General features: G+C 43.7%; 1 pseudogene across 1 annotated transcript; it reads left to right on the top strand.

The window, feature by feature from the left end:
* The first annotated feature begins 4,447 nt into the window (after positions 1-4,447).
* LOC143775488 (migration and invasion enhancer 1-like) lies at positions 4,448-12,691 on the top strand (annotated as a pseudogene). The gene is made up of 4 exons (XR_013215655.1): positions 4,448-4,602; positions 4,942-5,039; positions 6,268-6,344; positions 12,438-12,691. The product of XR_013215655.1 is annotated as a migration and invasion enhancer 1-like (transcript).
* The last annotated feature ends 8,415 nt before the right edge of the window (positions 12,692-21,106 follow it).

Raw genomic sequence — 21,106 nt, 5'->3', positions numbered from 1 at the left:
AGTAGCTACGCTACTGTGTGCAACTGCTGCACAGACACATTATAATGCTACCAGAGAATAAACACACACCGGCGCTCCCAGGGGAATAAAGCAGAAGGCTGCAGGTACCTAGACAGTAACTGTGCTAATTCTGTCGAATAATAAAGGAAAATACTAAATAAACAAAGGCACCGCGCCAACTAAATAAATAATGCGTAAATGTACACAGTGAGCATCTACCTGAACACAACGTGACGCACAATGAAAATATAAAAGGTAACAATAGCAGAGTGGATGCCTGTTATTTCCAAAGCTACCACATAGAGTACATGGCTTGCTATTAAAAGAGAAAACACACTTACTGGCTAATGATGTAGCTGTTTGTGAAGGTGGGAGCACGTTTTCAGGAGAGCTGCAGTAGTAGGAACAGGATCGCCAGCGGCCACAAAAGTGAAAGTAAAAATCCAGTATCCAGATTTGCGATGCCCAGGACAGAGTGGATGCCTGTTATTTCCAAAGCTACCACATAGAGTACATGGCTTGCTATTAGAAGAGAAAACACACTTACTGGCTAATGATGTAGCTGTTTGTGAAGGTGGGAGCACGTTTTCAGGAGAGCTGCAGTAGTAGGAACAGGATCGCCAGCGGCCACAAAAGTGAAAGTAAAAATCCAATATCCAGATTTGCGATGCCCAGGACAGTGACGTGGGGCGGCACAAACACCCAAAAGTAAAGGGAGCGTCCTCCCTGGTGAGTATGTGCCTGCCGCACACGTCAGGAACACCGCTTGCCGGCACACATGGACCAGGAGAAGCTGGTGCACAGAGCGGTGAAAAAGGGGCGTGGTAAAGGTGACGTCACCAAAACAAAAAAAAAACAAAACAAAACAGAGGACGAATGCCGCACAGGACCACACTTGCCTACGCGTTTCGAAGGTCTACGGACCTTCTTCGTCAGGGCCCTGACGAAGAAGGTCCGTAGACCTTCGAAACGCGTAGGCAAGTGTGGTCCTGTGCGGCATTCGTCCTCTTTTTTTTTTTTTTTTTTTTTTTTTTTTGTTTTGGTGACGTCACCTTTACCACGCCCCTTTTTCACCGCTCTGTGCACCAGCTTCTCCTGGTCCATGTGTGCCGGCAAGCGGTGTTCCTGACGTGTGCGGCAGGCACATACTCACCAGGGAGGACGCTCCCTTTACTTTTGGGTGTTTGTGCCGCCCCACGTCACTGTCCTGGGCATCGCAAATCTGGATATTGGATTTTTACTTTCACTTTTGTGGCCGCTGGCGATCCTGTTCCTACTACTGCAGCTCTCCTGAAAACGTGCTCCCACCTTCACAAACAGCTACATCATTAGCCAGTAAGTGTGTTTTCTCTTTTAATAGCAAGCCATGTACTCTATGTGGTAGCTTTGGAAATAACAGGCATCCACTCTGCTATTGTTACCTTTTATATTTTCATTGTGCGTCACGTTGTGTTCAGGTAGATGCTCACTGTGTACATTTACGCATTATTTATTTAGTTGGCGCGGTGCCTTTGTTTATTTAGTATTTTACATTATAATGCTATTTGACATTGCATATAATTAGTTCGCCTACAAATTTTGGAAACGACAATTTCCAATATAATTCCGGCTCAGAAATAAAATATTCATATTATACTTAATGCGGGAGTAAGACAGCTTTGTTAGTGACATCATATGTGGATCTTTCTGATTTTTTTGCTATTAGATACAGTATAGCAAGAAGATTAAATCAAGGTGGAAATGTAATAATTAAAATACACCCAGAATTCTGGTGATCTTGCCATTTGCTCCTTACTGGACACTTTTAGAAAGTGTCTCGAAAACAGGGTGCAGCTTGTAATATGCACCAAATTTATTAAAGGTGGGCTAAAAAGTAATTTAAAAGTAATCCATCTAAGGCCGGTTTCACACGTCAGTGCTTACGGTACGTGTAGTGACAGTTTTCTCACGTACCGGAGACACTGACACACGTAGACCCATTCAAATGAATGGATCTATGCAGATGTCAGTGTGTTTTCACAGACCGTGTGTCCATGTGCAAAACACGTAGACATGTCTGTTTTTACCCGGACACATGGCCTGCCAAACAGCCTGCACACGTGCGTACGGTCGGCTGCGGGAGAAACAGCGGTACTGTAAGCCGCTGTCCCCTGCGTGTGGTGCTGAATCCGGCTTTCATCCATTGTCCTCTGATCTGTTGGCGAGCAGCGCAAGCAGGGGACAATGAATGAAAGAAAAAAACGGCATGGGATCCCCCCTATATTTTACAACCAACCAGGCAAAACTCACAGGTGCGGGCTGCTATTCTCAGGCTGGTAAGGGGCCATAGATATGGGCCCCCAGCCTAAAAACAGCAGCCCGCAGCTGCCCAGAAAAGGTGCATCTATTAGATGTGCCAATTCTTGAGCTTTACGCAGTTCTTCCTACTGCCCTGTAGCATTGGCATATGGGGTAATGAGGGGTTAATGTCACCTTCCTATTGTAAGGTGACATTAAGACGGCTTAGTAATGGCGAGGTGTCAATAAGACACCTATCCGTTACTAATCCCACAGTTGCTAAAGGGTTAATAAAACACACACGGTAAGAAAAAAGTATTTTAATGAAATAAAACAATATACTCAGTTTTTCCATCTTTATTCTTCTGCCATTCCAAACGAAGCCCTCGATCTCCTGGGAAAAAGTCAAAATAGAAAACCAACAATATACCATACCTGTCCGCCATACAGTCAAGTCCCACACAGTAATCCATATCTGGGGGCGTTTACATTGTACAACCGGGAGCTATGCTAATGCGGCCGCTCCCGGCTGTAAACGACTTGGGAATGAATGAAATGCAGGGAGCGTTATCTGAACGTGTGAAATTGCCCTAATAAATTATGCAAACTTATGCCCATGGATGCACATTAGACTAATGTCAGCTGTGTATGGGAGAGAGTCAGCCAAGATAACAGCCGGCCAAACCATTGTTCGGCCAACAGCCATTTAAGGTGGATAGGAGGTTTTAGACTAGATAGTCTACAAATGCACCAGAGTAATTAGCCACCATGAACCATTGTGATAAGAGTCAAGGATATCAACATTTATGCAGTTTAATTATTACTAATGATTAGTAAACATTTTCTAAAATATAAAAGCACATGACATGTGAACCTCAGAAAACTACAAATTACACTAAGGCAGGATTCACACATCTTCTGTGTTTCTCAGGACTGACCGTGGGTCTCCTGGCCTGAACTTCACAGACTTATAGGCATATACATGTATGAGGCTGCCGAGTTTGAGCCAGGAACCCTGTGAAAGGTCCATGTATTTCGGTCCATACCCCGACCACAAACTTCAGAGGTGTGAATCTGGCCTTGTAATGTGTGTATGCTGACATTTTAGCATAACTATTTACCATAATGGTTTTGTAACCTCAAGACAACCCAACCTGTAATAACTTTATATTTTGCCTTTTGAAATATTGTGGCCACATATGAGAGCGTAACTCAATGTTCAGCAATGCTATAGTGACATTGTATCCTGTTGCATACAACACATTGTAGCAATAGTGGTAGCAGAAGTTACGAACTGTGACATACAGTATGGTGTAAATATTTTTATAAAAAGTATGTGTATCAGCTTTCTTTGCATGCATTCACAGAAGAAAGGAATAGTCCTGTCACTGACCAAAACTCCATATATTCAGTCTACTTTACTTCATTCCATGTGAAAACATATAACGTTTTGGATTCATTGAAGACAATTAAAAATGGGTCTGCCACCTCTTCAGTATCAAGGACTGATAACACATAACCCAGCTAATATGTTCTGAATGATATGAGGAGTAGTGATGAAGAGCTAAAGAAACGTGCGTTGGGGCGGTGGGAGTGCTGCAGGCAGCAGGTGATATCTGCATGTAAGTCATAATATGGTTATTTAAGTCTCCCCTTTGCTGTATACATGTTATGGAAAGTTTAACCATGTTATTCCAGCATCTCCCTGGGGATTACCATATATTTATACTACATTATGCATGCTGTTGCTGTTTTTTCACCTCCTGCATTTGCCTATGTTCCCTGCATGTGCATCTGGTTGGATATGTTTTTTAGATTTTCTTATTCATGTATGTCTTAATTTTTAATAATAAAAATATTTTTTAATGGGCATATATACTCCGTAGGTTCTCCTACTTTCTTTGTGTAGTGCTATATGTTAATGAGTTCAGCCCTTGAATACTATTGATCGTGGGTTCTGTGTAGCCATATACTGACAGCTGTCTGGGATGTGCTTTCCATATTAATGCTCCTTACGTAGAGGCGCTTCTATTTACCACACACAGTTGCCATAGTAAAGTCAGGCCTCATATCTGTGCCGCCTCAGAGATTGTTTCTAGACCTTTATTGTCTCAGAATCTAAGCAAGCAGGGTATTGTGTTGCTGGCTTCAAATTACAAGTCACATGACAGAGAAAACACTAGTGGGATGACTAGGCAGATCTCCAAAGCCAGGTCCTCCTCTACCACTCCCATCAGGCGCTGAAGTCCCAGCACTACAGCCTTCCACATCACAAGGCATCCTCAGCATGCAGAAACAAGCCATGAAGATTCACGTAGAATACTGGTAAGATGTATGGCTGATAGATCAGATACTGGAGCCCCAATCTTTATCAATTATATGCTCTCTTAGAAATGAATGATGGCAGGTTCTGTCCTCGAGCACATTTATGTCTCTTCTTGAACATTTTCAAGATTTTCTGAGTTGATTTCAGCCTTATTTCCTGACACCTGTTCAGCATTGCACTTCTGCCCGCTGATATACAGCACTGTGGGCGTTTAGAAGTTCATTAATAGTACATGTGTGAAGTATTACACACAAGTTAAAAGAACAGAAAACAGATGTAAAAGTGAATCCCGCAATCCAAACTTTGATTGATGAAACTTTCCTCCCGTTGCCTTGTAGTGGAAGGTGAGGGTACGAGCCCCGTTATCGGGAGCTTGCCTTTGAAATCAAGGAGCATGTACCTGATGCGGAGATTAGTGGTGGTGTTGGCAGAGTCGGTGAGTACATGTTACGTTTCTCTATAAATAAGCCTGTTTTTGCTATGTGTCAGTATTGAGAAAATTTGTCACCATAGGAGAGTACCACAATATACCACCTACGTTACAAGATGGGCACAATGTAGTTTTATACCTTCTGAATGCTGCCTGGCGTGTTAAAGGGGTATTTCATACATCCACAGCATATGTCCTAACATTTCTACCTCTTGGAGCACACATCTCTAGAGGCTAATGCCAATGTGGTTGGGGAGGTAGCTGCACATGTACGCCCCCCTCCATTCACTTCTAATATAGTAGCCAAGAGATTGACTATAGCAACCACTTCATGAGATTGGACTCCATCATCTTGGTGGTGGCCCTAAATGTGTGACCCAATCTGTAGGGTATTTGACATCTTGTGTGTGGATATACTGTACCACAGATAGAGATTATGTGTATATATATATATATATATATATATATATATATATATATATATATACACACACTTACTTATCTTAGGAGATCTCCCAGTCATCAACGGATGAATTCAGAATCCATTTCGCACAGACATTTTTTTAATAACAATAAATAACATGGGCTATTGTTTATCGGTTGCAATGATAAAAAATATTCAAAGCGCTGTTACCCACAATACATTTTATGCTCTGGAGAGGATGGGGTTTAAAATTCCACACCCTCCAGGCAGACCAAGCTGTTAGTATAGGTTACTGACCAAATTTGAATAATTGTCTCTTTATCTTTCCATGGTGGACAGGTAGGAGCACTAGGTCATAAATCACATCCATCTGTAGCCATTGCAGCTCTACATGAGTTTGCTACCTGTGACTGGCTATTATTATTTTTTTTTTTATTACTCACTTTTTGTCTAACACTATGAACCAGAACCCCAAAAGACTCTTTCTCTCAGATCACATGAATTTCAAGGAGTGCGGGGTACTATCTGTAGTTTATGAGTTATATAGCACTTATTTCTGCTTCAGCCATAAATTACTTCTTTTTAATAATCCAGTTTCGGTTATGGCGTGTGCCGTGTGCTAAGGGTCATAAACAAGTGAGCAGTATGTCAGGATGGTATTTTAGTGAGGAATGTCAGGTATTTCTCCACTATGTGAAATTGGGTCTCTTGGTCTTGAATTCAGATCATGCCGGCACACTGAGTAGAATGGCATAATTATTATTTTATTATTATTAATAATAATAATAGTATTATTGTATTCACTTACAGGAAGCTTCGAAGTGAAAGTTAATGATGAGTTGATCTTCTCTAAACTAGAATGTGGAGGGTTTCCTTATCCAAAAGATGTAAGTGTTAATATTTTAATTTTACTTTCAGTGAAATTGGTAAAGGAAGCCTTAGTATGAAAGAGCAGATTATAATACAGAGAACCTGAGGAAACAATGACTGAAGAAAGAAGCGCACCATAGGGTCAAACCCTAGTATAAGAGGGAGTATTTACAATAGGTTCACCTTATGTGGTTACGTGAGGACACAACCAATATAAAGGTTTTGTTAGCCAGCTGCCGCTGCCCCGTCGTTGGGGAAATTCGCCAGATGGAGTTTACCAAAACAGGATAAAAACAAGCTGAAAAATAGTCTGTGCTGCTGGAAAGAAGTCTGTTGCAATATTCTTAGGAGATTCTTTATTATCCACTACGCATTTCAAGGCTGTACTGGCATAAATGAATGTATTAAAGGATCCACCAACCTGAGAAGGTCGTGTATCACACAACCATGTATAGGAATAAACAGCTCACTGCAAATCCAAGGAGAGAGAGGAAAAAGAAGAGAGAGAAAAGAAGAAAAAAAAATATAACACCAGCATGTTTTTAATATGATCATTTATGTTAGGCCGCGATCTTGCACATGATCATACATTCATGTTCTTTCAGCCTCCTTTTTCTGCCGCACGCACTGGTCTGGTTCCTGGCCGTATGACAGGTAACCTTTGCACACAGTGAATCACGTAGGTAGATCTACAAACAGTTCCTCTGACCACCCCTTTTCTTTGAGTTCTATATCACATCTACATTCTTCTCATAATAAAGAACTATTCCTTTTTCCCACTTGCCACAAATTAATCAGTTCTCACATGTATTCCACTTTGAATACAGTCTAGAATATCCACACAAATAACTTTCCTTTTTGTCACGTTCACTCATCTTCTACCGCTTATTCGGACCTCAGCAGCTTTTCGTCACGGTTACTCATCCATTACCGGCTCTTCTGACTCAGTTCTCCGTGGCTCAGTGTGTATATGAACTGAAGGGCAAATGCCAAGAGGTTTACATGATTCCAATTCGAGTCCAAGTTTTAAAGAGACAATCACCTTTTCAAAATATTTTTATATACATATTTTTATTTATATATTTTTTATAACACCTTTTAAAGAGACACAACAATAAAAGCATACTGATACATATTTTAGTCCCTTTTAAGAAATTCTCTTTTCTATTTTCTCTTCTTTTTGAACTTTTAAAAAAACGGCAAGCAATTGAAATTTGGTATGTAATGTGTCTTTTTGGCTCCCGTTTTTTTTTTCAAATCCTTAGTATAAATATGTTCACTTTCCATTATCTATATGTACGGTCTTTGTCCTGAGGAAGCAGTCTGGAATGACTTTGAAAAGCGTTGACTAAAGAACCATAAAGACAAAAAATCCAGTTTTAAAAACTCCACCACGATCAGGATCTTCATTCCTTATCTGCAGTGTGGATAAACAGTACTGTAAAAAAAAAAAAAAAAACAGGTCTGCTTTTTTACACTTCATAAAGATTCCAGTATGGCATTGAAACCTGTAATGGATAATAAATTAGCCTTCAAAGAATATCGCAGCAAGAGACTTCTTTCCAGCAGCGCAGACAATTTGTAATTTGTTTTTATCCTGGGCTGGTAATCAAGAGAACCTGTTGGGGCAATTTATTTTCTCCAAACACATGCAGCATAAATTAGGCGACATAACTACATGTTTACTCTGAAATGTTTTGTTTTAGTGGAAACATGGCTTAAGGTGGGGTCGAGAATAGGCAGAACAAATAACTTGGGTGGGTCCCCACCTGGCTTGACTTGATTGACAGTTGTCTCTTTGTCAATCAGGCGGGGTCACACCCTCACATGGATGACTGTAGTCATTGTTCACCTCTCTTTTTTTTATTCTGTTTTCTCTGAGAATTTCAAAGTAACATACAGGGCTACAATAAAGCAGCATTTTCCTGGTAAAGCACATGTATTGCTTTGCAAATGAGACTCCATTTCATCTAGACATGAAATCTTCCGCTTTCTCGAATTAACGTTTGGTATGTCTTCTGATGGCCTGGCCTGAATTGGACTGCCGAAATATGTCAAGATAGTGACTAAGGATTGGAGTGTATTAATTGGAAACATATATATTTGGAAGCTATGCTTATCTAAATAGCAATACTGCCTTTAGAGATGATTGTGTAGAATTAATACTTTTTTTGAACATACAGTTAGGTCCATATATATTTGGACAGAGACAGCATTTTTCTAATTTTGGTAATAGAGATTACCAAAATGAATTTTAAACAAAACAATTCAGATGCAGTTGAAGATCAGACTTTCAGCTTTCATTTGAGGGTATCCACATTAAAATTGGATGAAGGATTTAGGAGTTTCAGTTCCTTAACATGTGCCACCCTGTTTTTAAAGGGTCCAAAAGTAATTGGACAGATTCAGTAATTTTAAATAAAATTTTCATTTTTAGTACTTGGTTGAAAACCCTTTGTTGGCAATGACTGCCTGAAGTCTTGAACTCATGGACATCACCAGACGCTGTGTTTCCTCCTTTTTGATGCTCTGCCAGGCCTTCACTGCGGTGGTTTTCAGTTGCTGTTTGTTTGTGGGCCTTTCTGTCTGAAGTTTAGTCTTTAACAAGTGAAATGCATGCTCAATTGGGTTGAGATCAGGTGACTGATTTGGCCATTCAAGAATATTCCACTTCTTTGCTTTAATAAACTCCTGGGTTGCTTTATCTTTATGTTTTGGGTCATTGTCCATCTGTAGTATGAAACGACGACCAATCAGTTTGGCTGCATTTGGCTGGATCTGAGCACACAGTATGGCGGCTCTGAATACCTCAGAATTCATTCGGCTGCTTTTGTCCTGTGTCACATCATCAATAAACACTAGTGACCCAGTGCCACTGGCAGCCATGCATGCCCAAGCCATCACACTGCCTCCGCCATGTTTTACAGATGATGTGGTATGCTTTGGATCATGAGCTGTACCACGTCTTTGCCATACTTTTCTCTTTCCATCATTCTGGTAGAGGTTGATCTTGGTTTCATCTGTTCAAAGAATGTTCTTCCAGAACTGTGCTGGCTTTTTTAGATGTTTTTTAACAAAGTCCAGTCTAGCCTTTTTATTCTTGATGCTTATGAGTGGCTTGCACCGTGCAGTGAACCCTCTGTATTTACTTTCATGCAGTCTTCTCTTTATGGTAGATTTGGATATTGATACGCCTACCTCCTGGAGAGTGTTGGTCACTTGGTTGGCTGTTGTGAAGGGGTTTCTCTTCACCATGGAGATTATTCTGCGATCATCCACCCCTGTTGTCTTCCGTGAGCGCCCAGGTCTTTTTGCATTGATGAGCTTACTGCTGCTTTCTTTCTTTCTCAGGATGTACCAAACTGTAGATTTTGCCACTCCTAATATTGTAGCAATTTCTCGGATGTTTTTTTTCTGTTTTCGCAGCTTAAGGATGGCTTGTTTCACCTGCATGGAGAGCTCCTTTGACTGCATGTTTCCTTCACAGCAAAACCTTCCAAATGCAAGCACCACACCTCAAATCAACTCCAGGCCTTTTATCTGCTTAATTGAGAATGACATAAAGGAAGGGATTGCCCACACCTGTCCATGAAATAACCTTGGAGTCAATTGTCCAATTACTTTTGGTCCCTTTAAAAACAGGGTGGCACATGTTAAAGGGAACCTGTCACCACGTTTTTGGAAGATGGGATAAAAATAGCGTTAAATAGGGGCAGAGGTGGGCGTTACATTAGTGTGTGTGTTATGCGTTTATTACCCACCTAAGTTGCCGAAATAACTTTGCAAAGTCTCCGTTTTCGCCTGTCAATCAGGCTGGTCAGGTCACATGGGCGTGGTGTCTTCCCCCAGATTTGGCGTAGTTTTCCGTTGGTGGCGTAGTGGTGTGCGCATGCCCAAAGTCCGGAATCCTCTTCCAGGGGATTTAAAATAGCGCGGTGTTCGTTATTGCATTGGTGATCGGTGGGCGCGGCCATCTTCCTTTGGCCGCGCGTGCGCAGAAGCGGCGCTCTGCTGGCCGCGGCTTCAGGAAAATGGCCGCCGCGATATCCATCTGCGCACGCGCGGCATCCCGCGGCCATTTTCCTGAAGCCGCGGCCAGCAGAGCGCCGCTTCTGCGCACGCGCGGCCAAAGGAAGATGGCCGCGCCCACCGATCACCAATGCAATAACGAACACCGCGCTATTTTAAATCCCCTGGAAGAGGATTCCGGACTTTGGGCATGCGCACACCACTACGCCACCAACGGAAAACTACGCCAAATCTGGGTGAAGACACCACGCCCATGTGACCTGACCAGCCTGATTGACAGGCGAAAACGGAGACTTTGCAAAGTTATTTCGGCAACTTAGGTGGGTAATAAACGCATAACACACACACTAATGTAACGCCCACCTCTGCCCCTATTTAACGCTATTTTTATCCCATCTTCCAAAAACGTGGTGACAGGTTCCCTTTAAGGAGCTGAAACTCCTAAACCCTTCATCCAATTTTAATGTGGATACCCTCAAATGAAAGCTGAAAGTCTGAACTTCAACTGCATCTGAATTGTTTTGTTTAAAATTCATTGTGGTAATGTCTATAACCAAAATTAGAAAAATGTTGTCTCTGTCCAAATATATATGGACCTAACTGTATGTGTCATTTGAACATATGTGTTAAAACGTTTTGCTTTATTTTTCTTTTTTACATTATTTTTTTTAGATCCCTTAGAGAACTTGATTCTGTGATTGTCTTATTGCTTTTACTATAAATTGCAATTCCACACTTGCTGAACTTGACATGAGTACCAATTTGGCAGACATGGAGCCTTCAGTAGGCCCTCAGCTGACATGGTAGCCCATTGATACCTCATGATCACATCCTTGGGACCGATAGGTTTCTATCTACACACACCGGCATCTGCTCCATTTAATTCCAGTTGTCAGTTGACAGCAGCATCTAAATAGTTAACAGACATGGTCGAATTTCAACTTCAAGTTGTGGCTGTTAGGGGTTTTACACTGCTGCACAACCCCATCTTTACCAATTCAGGACTCTAATTAAAATATAAACAGTGTATACACACCTCCTAGAGGGGCGGCATTCTAGCGATATCAGTGCTGCTGTTTCCGGAGAGCAACATGGCTTGTTGGGTCACGTACAGGCTGAAGCCAATGACCAGCCACTTGCCTGCTGCAAATTTTATTATTTCATCAGAGTGGACATCAACCCTGAGCTGCAACTGACAACCATCTGTTCTCTGGCTGCAGCCGACAAGTGACATCACAAGTCACATCACCATCTAGCAACAGCTAGAACGGTAATATTACAGGAGGTGAGCATAAGTTGTTTCTAATTTAATACGAGTCCTGAATTAATTATGGGTGCTTTCACATTGCGCTTTGTTATCCGTTCATTGGTCTTACGTCCAAACCCCACAAACGGAATTTCGGGCGAATGTGTAGCAGACTGTGTCTGGTGTCTGTCTCAAGTAGACATACATGCAGGACAGAGTGCGTTCACTCTGTCGGAACCATTATAGTGTATGGCCCTGTCTGCGCATACACCCGTATCCCATTTTGCAGGGGATTCGGATATAAGCACCGAGGGGACCAACAAATGGGTGGCAAAACGTAATGTGAAAGCACCATAGGCTGCAGTTATCCAGTAGTGTAAAGCCCATTTATACACACATGCTCCTAATTCGGTAGGAGTTTTAAAAGCATACGTAACAAAAAAATTGCCACCTGCGAATCCACCCAATGGTTTAAAGATTGTTCTGATAAATTTGATGCCTATTTTCCTTCAGCACAGTCATTTGGTGGTGTTTTGTGTGTGTGTGTGTGTGTGTGTGTGTGTATATATATTATACGTATATATTTTATACATACTGATTACCACCGACTCTGGAAGTGTAGTAACTATTTTCATCAATCTCAGATAGCAATGCTAGTAGAATACCACTCGTGGAGGCATACGAGGCTGCATTAGGACCTTAGACTAGATAGATGTCACATATGTCCTGTACAAGGTTGGTTGTATAGCAAAGTGCAGTATGCTGCATTATGTATAGCTTCTCTGTTTTTATGTCATGTAATAAAGTAACATACTTCTGATCCTTATGTAATTAGATCATAGAAGCGCTGAAGAAGATGAAAGACGGGAAGCAAGCTGACAAAGTCACTAGAAACAAAAAAAGCTGCACTGTCCAATAAAGGAAGGAAGAGTTGAGGACCGACTGGTTTACAGATAAGAGCAGATCCTGTTAATGACTGGTTTCATCAAAAAAGTGGAAGAAATCACGAACACTCTTAGAATCTGGTCTTAAAGTCTGTATCTCAGCTATAACCTTGCTCCGCATCCAATAAATGCTCCATATATTGTCTGACGTGTTATCTCTTTTTATTTTCTCTGTGATCACTCAAGCCTCAATCTCCAATTACTGAATGTCATTAGAGCACAGGTAGAGACAAAATTGGCCTTTTTATAATAGAAATTATTCACAATTTTATCCAAGACAATTTTTGTCTTGGATAATATTACAGCACTTGTTAAACATATTATAGAACTGAATCCATTGAGAAGTAATTTGATGACAAGAAACAAAGTGTGACCCATGTAATGAGTGGTTCTAACGTTCAGTATTCGTTCTCACCATTTCATCCTTTAGTGCCAATCTCCCCATTACCCCCTGCCCTGACACTGCCATCTGTTCTACTGCATTTCTAGATCTGACTGTTCTAGAGATCGATTCTGCAAATCAACCAGCTCTTACCAAAGAATTCGATTTGTAGAAAATAACAAATTTAATGCTATGGCGTCTGGAGGATAAACGTAGAATATTATATTTTTATTACTCTTTCACCTTTCCCACAGCTCTTCTTCAAGTTCTCCTCACTATCTGTGTTCCCTCTATGTTTAAACGGGTCAGCCACTACTTTACATGTAATTTTCATGTGCCCTAGCTCTCATAGATAAGCACTTCATTAAATACTTTGCTTTGCCAGATACTGCTATAACCTGAGCTCCTATTCTGGGCACATGGTTTCTGGCGATGAATCTCCTGCTTGCTGTGACTAGAGCCCAACACACAGGCTCTCCATGCATGTGTTGTGACTGTCACACAGCCGCGACACATGGAGCTGTGGAGCCGAACAGCTGATTAGCCGACGCGCTCCATGTATCCAAGTTCCCTCTGCAGCTTATTCGGTCAGCGCTATAGCTTGTCAAATGAGCAGGGACCTGATCAAATTCGCTCATCTCTAGCTGTGATGTCATTGCACATTCTCCCTCACTTCTGGGCCCTGGAATCTGATGGGGGCCAGGGCTGCAATCAGCAGAGCTCACTCAGTATCTGTGAATGCTGCAAGCTCTCCCTGTAGATCCAGCTCTCTCTCCTATCTGTATGTATGTTTACAACGGAGTGAATATACTTATACATACACTGCTGGATATCCTGTGTAATGTATATACAGTTGTGGCCAAAAGTATTGTCAAGCAAATAAGGCAGCACACTGCAGCGCTAAAACATGCAAACATGAAACACGAAAATTGAACTGCATTACTGCACTAGAAATATGAAAAATTAGAGCGTTTAGCGCATAAAAAAGGCCAATTTTATGTGTACCTGGTAGCCACTTTACGGCATCTCTCTTATACCAGGTCCTACGTTTTCCTTTCCTCGCTGAGAATAAACGTCTCCATCTGAATGGGTACCTATGAAAACCTCTTATGAGACTAACATTCTCTCTCTCTGTGGAGGGGTACTGGACCTGTTGCAATTACATTTTTCGTGTTTCATGTTTGCATGTTTTAGCGCTGCAGTGTGCTGCACTTAGTCTATTTTTTGAAATGTGGCCAAAAGTATTGACATCCCTGCAATTCTGTCAAATAATACTCAGTTTCTTCCTGAAAATGATTGCAAACACAAATTCTTTGTTATTATTATCTTCATTTAATTTGTCTTAAATGAAAAAACACAAAAATAATTGTCCTAAAGCCAAATTGGATATAATTCCACACCAAACATAAAAAAGGGGTGGACAAAAGTATTGGCACTGTTTGAAAAATCATGTGATGCTTCTCTAATTTGTGTAATTAACAGCACCTGTAACTTACCTGTGGCACCTAACAGGTGTTGGCAATAACTAAATCACACTTGCAGCCAGTTGACATGGATTAAAGTTGACTCAACCTCTGTCCTGTGTCCTTGTGTGTACCACATTGAGCATGGAGAAAAGAAAGAAGACCAAAGAACTGTCTGAGGACTGGAGAAACCAAATTGTGAGGAAGCATGAGCAATCTCAAGGCTACAAGTCCATCTCCAAAGACCTGAATGTTCCTGTGTCTACCGTGTGTCATCAAGAAGTTTAAAGCCCATGGCACTGTGGCTAACCTCCCTAGATGTGGACGGAAAATAAAAATTGACAAGAGATTTCAACGCAAGATTGTGCGGATGTTGGATAAAGAACCTCGACTAACATCCAAACAAGTTCAAGCTGCCCTGGAGTTCGAGGGTACAACAGTGTCAACCCGTACTATCCATCGGCGTCTGAATGAAAAGGGACTGTATGGTAGGAGACCCAGGAAGACCCCACTTCTTACCTCGAGACATAAAAAAGCCAGGCTGGTGTTTGCCAAATCTTACCTGAAAAAGCCTAAAACGTTTTGGAAGAATGTTCTCTGGTCAGATGAGACAAAAGTAGAGCTTTTTGGGCAAAGGCATCAACATAGAGTTTACAGGAGAAAAAAAGAGGCATTCAAAAAAAAGAACACGGTCCCTACAGTCAAACATGGCAGAGGTTCCCTGATGTTTTGGAGTTGCTTTAATGCCTATGGCACTGGACTGCTTGACAGTGTGCATGGCATTATGAAGTCTGAAGACCACCAACAAACTTTGCAGCATAATGTAGGGTCCAGTGTGAGAAAGCTGGGTCATGGGTCTTCCAGCAGGACAATGACCCAAAACACACTTCAAAAAGCACTAGAAAATGGTTTGAGAGAAAGCACTGGAGACTTCTAAGGTGGCCAGCAATGAGTCCAGACCTGAATCCCATAGAACGCCTGTGGAGAGATCTAAAAATGGCAGTTTAGAGAAGGCACCCTTCAAATATCAGGGACCTGGAGCAGTTTGCCAAAGAAGAATGGTCTAAAATTCCAGCAGAGCATTATAAAGGGAAATTTCAATTGCCACTAAGGGCATCTGCGTCAGTCCTGTTTGTGGCATATCTGTCAGCCACTTTCTGACACTGAAACTGTGTAGTGTAATACAGTGGGCCTGATTTTCCAAGCAGTCTCCCACACCTATAAAGGGAAATTTCTATTGCCACTAAGTGCATCTGCGTCAGTCCTGTTTGTGGCATATCTGTCAGCCACTTTCTGACACTGAAACTGTGTAGTGTAATACAGTGGGCCTGATTTTCCCAGCAGTCTCCCACACCTATAAAGGGAGATTTAAATTCACAACAAGTTTACCTTCTACCTGGTTTTACAGTACCATATAACGGTTGTTAGTTTGGTTACATTTTTCCAAGAATGAGGAAGTCTGGTGGAAGAGGTCGTGGCCGTGGGCGGTCATTGCCAGCTGGTAATGATGGTAGTGGTGGTGGAGCATCAGGTGGTCGTGGGAAAAGCAAAATAGCACCTAAGTCTCGAGTTGTTGAGCCAGCGTCATCGTCTCGCTACACAAGGCCTCGAACGCTCCCTTTTCTGGGAGTAGGAAAACCGCTTTTAAAGCCGGAGCAGCAGGAAAAAGTTTTGGCTTTCCTTGCTGACTCTGCCTCTAGCTCTTTTGCCTCCTCTTCGGAAAGTGCAAAATTTAAAAGCAGCGCGTCGTCAGTGGATGCTCCCGGTCAGGAACAAGTCGCTTCCTTGTGTCCTTCACCCAGAACAACAGTGAAGGATGCGTCAGGCGACACAACAGGTTACTCCATGGAGCTCTTTACACATACCGTGCCTGGGTTAGAAAGGGAAATTGTTAACAGGCCATGCCCATTACAAGATTAATCGGACATGGAGTGCACAGATGCACAGCCACAGCTAGATTATTATGCTTTTCCATTGACTCAGATCACCACATTGCCCTCGCAGTGTACTGAGCCAGAATCTGACCCTGATGAGACTATGGTGCCCCGTCCCGAACGCTATAGCACCGGCTTACACAGTGACACAGAGGAAGGTGCACAGGACATAGAAGAGGTGGTGATAGATGACCCAGTTGTTGACCCCGATTGGCAGCCATTGGGGGAACAGGGTGCCGCTGGCAGTAGCTCTGAAGTGGAGGAGGAGGAGCCACAGCAGGCATCAACATCGCAACAGCTTTCATCTAGCAGGCCCGTATCTGGCCAAAAACGTGTGTCAAAACCAAAAACAGTTGTAGGACAGCGTGGCCATCCGGTTAAAGTAGCACAGTGTGCAATGCCTGAAAAGGTATTCGATAGTAGGAAGAGTGCAGTCTGGCAATTTTTTAACCAAGATCCGAATGATCAGTGCAAAGTGATCTGTAAGAAATGCTCAAGGACCTTTAGCAGAGGTCAGAATGTCAAAAATGTAAATACAACTTGCATGCGTAGACATTTAACCACCATGCACTTGCAAGCCTGGACTAACTACCAAACGTCCCATAACGTTGTTGCACCTGCTCACAATGAAGCTAGTCAGCAACGCTACATTCCTTCCCTCACTGTAAGCTCACCGTTTACGACACCACCTGCAGCAAATGTGGAGGTATCGTCGCGAGGCCAAAGCAGTCAGGGAATCACTTGTTCTTGGTAGGAAACACTGTATGTAGGCCAACAGCAAGAATACCATCACCAACCCTCTCTCAGTCTGCCATGTCCACCACCACCCCTGCTAGTTCCACCATATGCAGCTTTCCAGTCCAGCTCACCCTACAAGAGACTCTCGTTAGGAAAAGGAAGTACTCGTCCTCTCACCCGCGTACACAGGGTTTGAACGCCCACATTGCTAGACTAATATCGTTAGAAATGATGCCCTACCGGTTGGTTGAAAGCAAAGCTTTCAAAGCCCTGATGGCCTACGCAGTACCATGCTATGACCTACCCAGTCGACACTTCTTTGCGAGAAAAGCCATCCCAGCCCTCCACCAGCATGTCAAAGACCGCATTGTCCATGCACTCAGGCAATCTGTCAGTAGAAAGGTGCACCTCACAAAAGATGCATGGACCAGTAGGCATGGCCAGGGATGTTACGTGTCCATCACGGCACACTGGGTTAATGTGGTGGATGCAGGGTCCACAGGGGACAACCATATTGGAACAGTTCTGCCTAGCCCACGGTCTAGGAAACAGTTGGCTGTAGGCATTCGCCACCCCTCCTCCTCCTCATCATCCAGCAGAAGCGAGAGCTCGTCCACAGACCACAGTCGCACGACCACTCCATCCGCAGCTGCCAGTGTTCCACACGAGGTGTCCCATTATGGAACAGCTAGTGGTAAGCATCAGCAGGCTGTGTTGGAAATGAAGTGTTTGGGCAACAACAGACACACCACGGAAGTTCTGTCCGAGTTCTTGCAGCAAGAAACTCAGTCATTGCTGGGCAGTGTACATCTTGAGGCAGGCAAGATAGTCAGTGATAACGGAAGGAATTTTATGGCTGCCATAGCCCTTTCACAACCGAAACACATTCCTTGCCTGGCTCACACCTTGAACCTGGTGGTGCAGTGCTTCCTGACAAGTTATCCGGGGTTACCCCCCTTCTCCTGAAGGTGCGAAGACTTTGCTCGCACATCCGCCGTTCGCCCTGTGGTGTAGTGACCCCTGTGGCAGCTAGGGGGCGCTGTGTGTGCTCCTTGGGATATGCATTGAGGCATATCTGTTGTGATAATGGTAGTGAAACAGTGACTGGCAGTGTTGTGAATGGCCGATATGTGTCGCAGAGGGAGTCTGCGTGGTAAGTCTGATGCAATGTTGTTGTTCTGGGACCTGTAGTCCCTCAAGAGTTTGTATAGTGGTAAGGAAGACTTACTAGGCTAGTTGTGTGAGATGGGCGGGACAAACTAGCCACACATCCACACTTCCACCTGTGGGAGTGGTTGGTAGCATATAATGTGACTGAGGTTTGGTCACATGGGCTCTGAGTGTGGATCTGAATGGTCTGTGCTGGAAGGTCCTGGAGAGAGCCCCATGTGTTGGGAGTGTCTGCTCCCTGAAGAGCACATGGCAGGGGCTCTGGACCTTGCACAGACCAGGCTGTGGAACGGATGGAGATCCGTGTTGTAGTGACCGGGGTCAGAGTGAAAGAATGTTTGAAGGATGCCTCTGGTGAAGAGACGTATCCGAGAACCTGTGCGGCAATGGCAGGTAACGAATGGAGATTCGTGTTGTACTGACCGGAGTCAGAGAAAAGGAAAGATAGAGTGTGAACATCTGAAGGATGCCTCTGGTGAAGAGAGGTATCCGAGAACCTGTGCGGCACCAACAGGTAACGGATGGAGATCCGTGTGATATGCTAACCGGGGTTAGAAGAGAGAGACATTGTGTCTGGGGCACCTCTGAGGCCAAGAGGTGTCCAGGAACCCGTGAAGGTTGCCAACGGGTAACGGTCTGAAAACCGTGTGTAATGCTGACCGGGGTCAGAGACGAACTGTGGTAAAGTTGAATATGTCCAGATACTGTTCAAGCTGTTACTAAGTTCCTGTGGATGTGGTTTATGTTGTGCGAAATAAACCTAAGAAACTGTGTTTTTGATAGAAAACCGTGCCCGAGTGCGTTAATCCCGTGCCAAGCGAGTGTCCCCCAAGACTCGTAGTAGACGCTATGGTACAGCCCGTACACTCCAGCCATATGCAGAACCATCAGCGATCTTTGCAGCTTCCCCAGCACCGCCTAATAATCGATGTTGCAACAAGGTGGAACTCCACACTGCACATGCTTCAGAGGCTGTGCGAACAGAGGCGTGCTGTTATGTATTTGTGGGTGGATACACATACACGGGCAGGCAGTTGGATGGCAGACATGGAGTTGTCAGGTGTGCAGTGGTCAAAGCCAAAAGACCTGTGTCAAGTCCTTCAGTGTTTTGAGGAATGCACACGCCTGGTTAGTGCAGACAACTCCATAATTAGCATGAGCATCCCCCTAATGCGTCTGCTGATGCAAAGTTTGACGCACATAAAGGAGCAGGCGTCTGCAGCCGAGGAAGAGGAAAGCCTTGATGACAGTCAGCCATTGTCTGGTCAGGGCCGTGTAGAGGACGCGGTAGCGGGCGAAGAGGAGGAGGAGGACAAGGAGGATGATGGGGATGAGTACTTTTTTAATGAGGAAGCTTCTCCTGGGCCAACAGAAATTAGTGGCGTTGCAAGGCCGGGTTCTGGTTTTTTAAGGGAGACAAGTGACGTAGATTTGCCTGTAACTGCCCCTCAAACCAGCACAACCACAGATTTGACAACTGGAACTTTGGCCCACATGGCGGATTATGCCTTACGTATCCTCAAAAGGGACCCATGCATTATTAAAATGATGACCGATGACGATTACTGGTTGGCCTGCATCCTTGACCCTCGCTATAAAGGCAAATTGCAAAATATTATGCCACATGAGAACCTCGAACAAATATTAGCAACCAAACAAGCAACTCTTGTGCTGCTGGTTCAATATTAACCGAAGCATGCGGACTTCCAACGACCCATTCTCTGCACTTCGGCCTCTGACACTCCTGCCTTAGCTGCCTCTGTGGCCGCCCCTATCCGGAACGAATGTGTTCCATACTCCTTTGGATTTGCGCCGGTTTTTTCCTAGCCTAGCTTGAACATTGCCTGGAATTGGTACTTGGTCAGAGGGGACCCGTCTGTATGAGTGAAGAAAAATCTACCAGCGTGTCTACATACGGCGTATGTTTTAACCATTTTTAGCGGGCAAGCTGGGCCATCTGTAGAGTTAACCAGGACCCATGTGCCCCTACCGGTGGGATCGCATTTGGATTTTCTAACCCTGATGCGCAGGGCGTCGCTGCATATTACTATGTCCTCATTAATTAGGCCTCCTTCCGACGCGTTTTTTTTTTTACCGCAGTAGCAATTCGCTGATTCGCAGTGCTCCGAAAAATACGGTCGCAAAAGCTGCCGCTATGAGGGCCGCCTCATATTGCGATGAGCAGACTGACGGGGATATCGCAATCAGGTCCTGCAATAGTCTCAGAGAAATGGGGCGGCGACATTCTTGGCTTGGCTGAAGCCTTTTCCAACCTTTTGTGGCTTGTCTTATGCAGAAGGACTTAGTTACGTCTACCCATCCCAATAATTGAAAGAAAAATGCTAGCCCCAATAATTTCCGTTATGCCGAGGTGCCCGACGCCCCGCCTTCCCTAATCTGTAATATAAAATCAGTTGTCACCGCGCTTCATGTTCCGTCGCATTCATCGACTGGCCTACCCTGAAATAGTGAGCACCACTCCTCCCAAGCCTTACCATACACCTGCCAGGTAGCTGGCAAAACGGAGGCCCGGATTAAGGGCATCAATGATTGGCCACTGCGTCCCACAGGGACAGTGGACACAGAATACCCCAGGGTTGCGCGTTGGGCTGCTGGATTCTGAAAGTCTGCCAATTGGAAAATAACAGTGGGTTAATGATATTATCATCAACTTCCGCCACCATGGTGGCTCTACACCAAATATTGTTTTCAAGGCATCTCAGCGCTAGCCGGCGCAAGAGAGCGAGTCTGGGCAGGGATGAAGAAGACATGTGATTTAAACTCTTCGCTGTTTTCGCATTTTTGTTTGGAAACGAATGTTCATGTTTCTCAACTGATCGGCCCATAACTCCAATGCCGTTACAACTGTAAAC

This window comes from Ranitomeya variabilis, chromosome 5 (genome assembly GCF_051348905.1).
Source record: "Ranitomeya variabilis isolate aRanVar5 chromosome 5, aRanVar5.hap1, whole genome shotgun sequence".
NCBI lineage: Eukaryota > Metazoa > Chordata > Amphibia > Anura > Dendrobatidae > Ranitomeya > Ranitomeya variabilis.
Note: the sequence above shows the minus strand (reverse complement) of the source record. Positions and strands in the feature narration are given on the sequence as shown.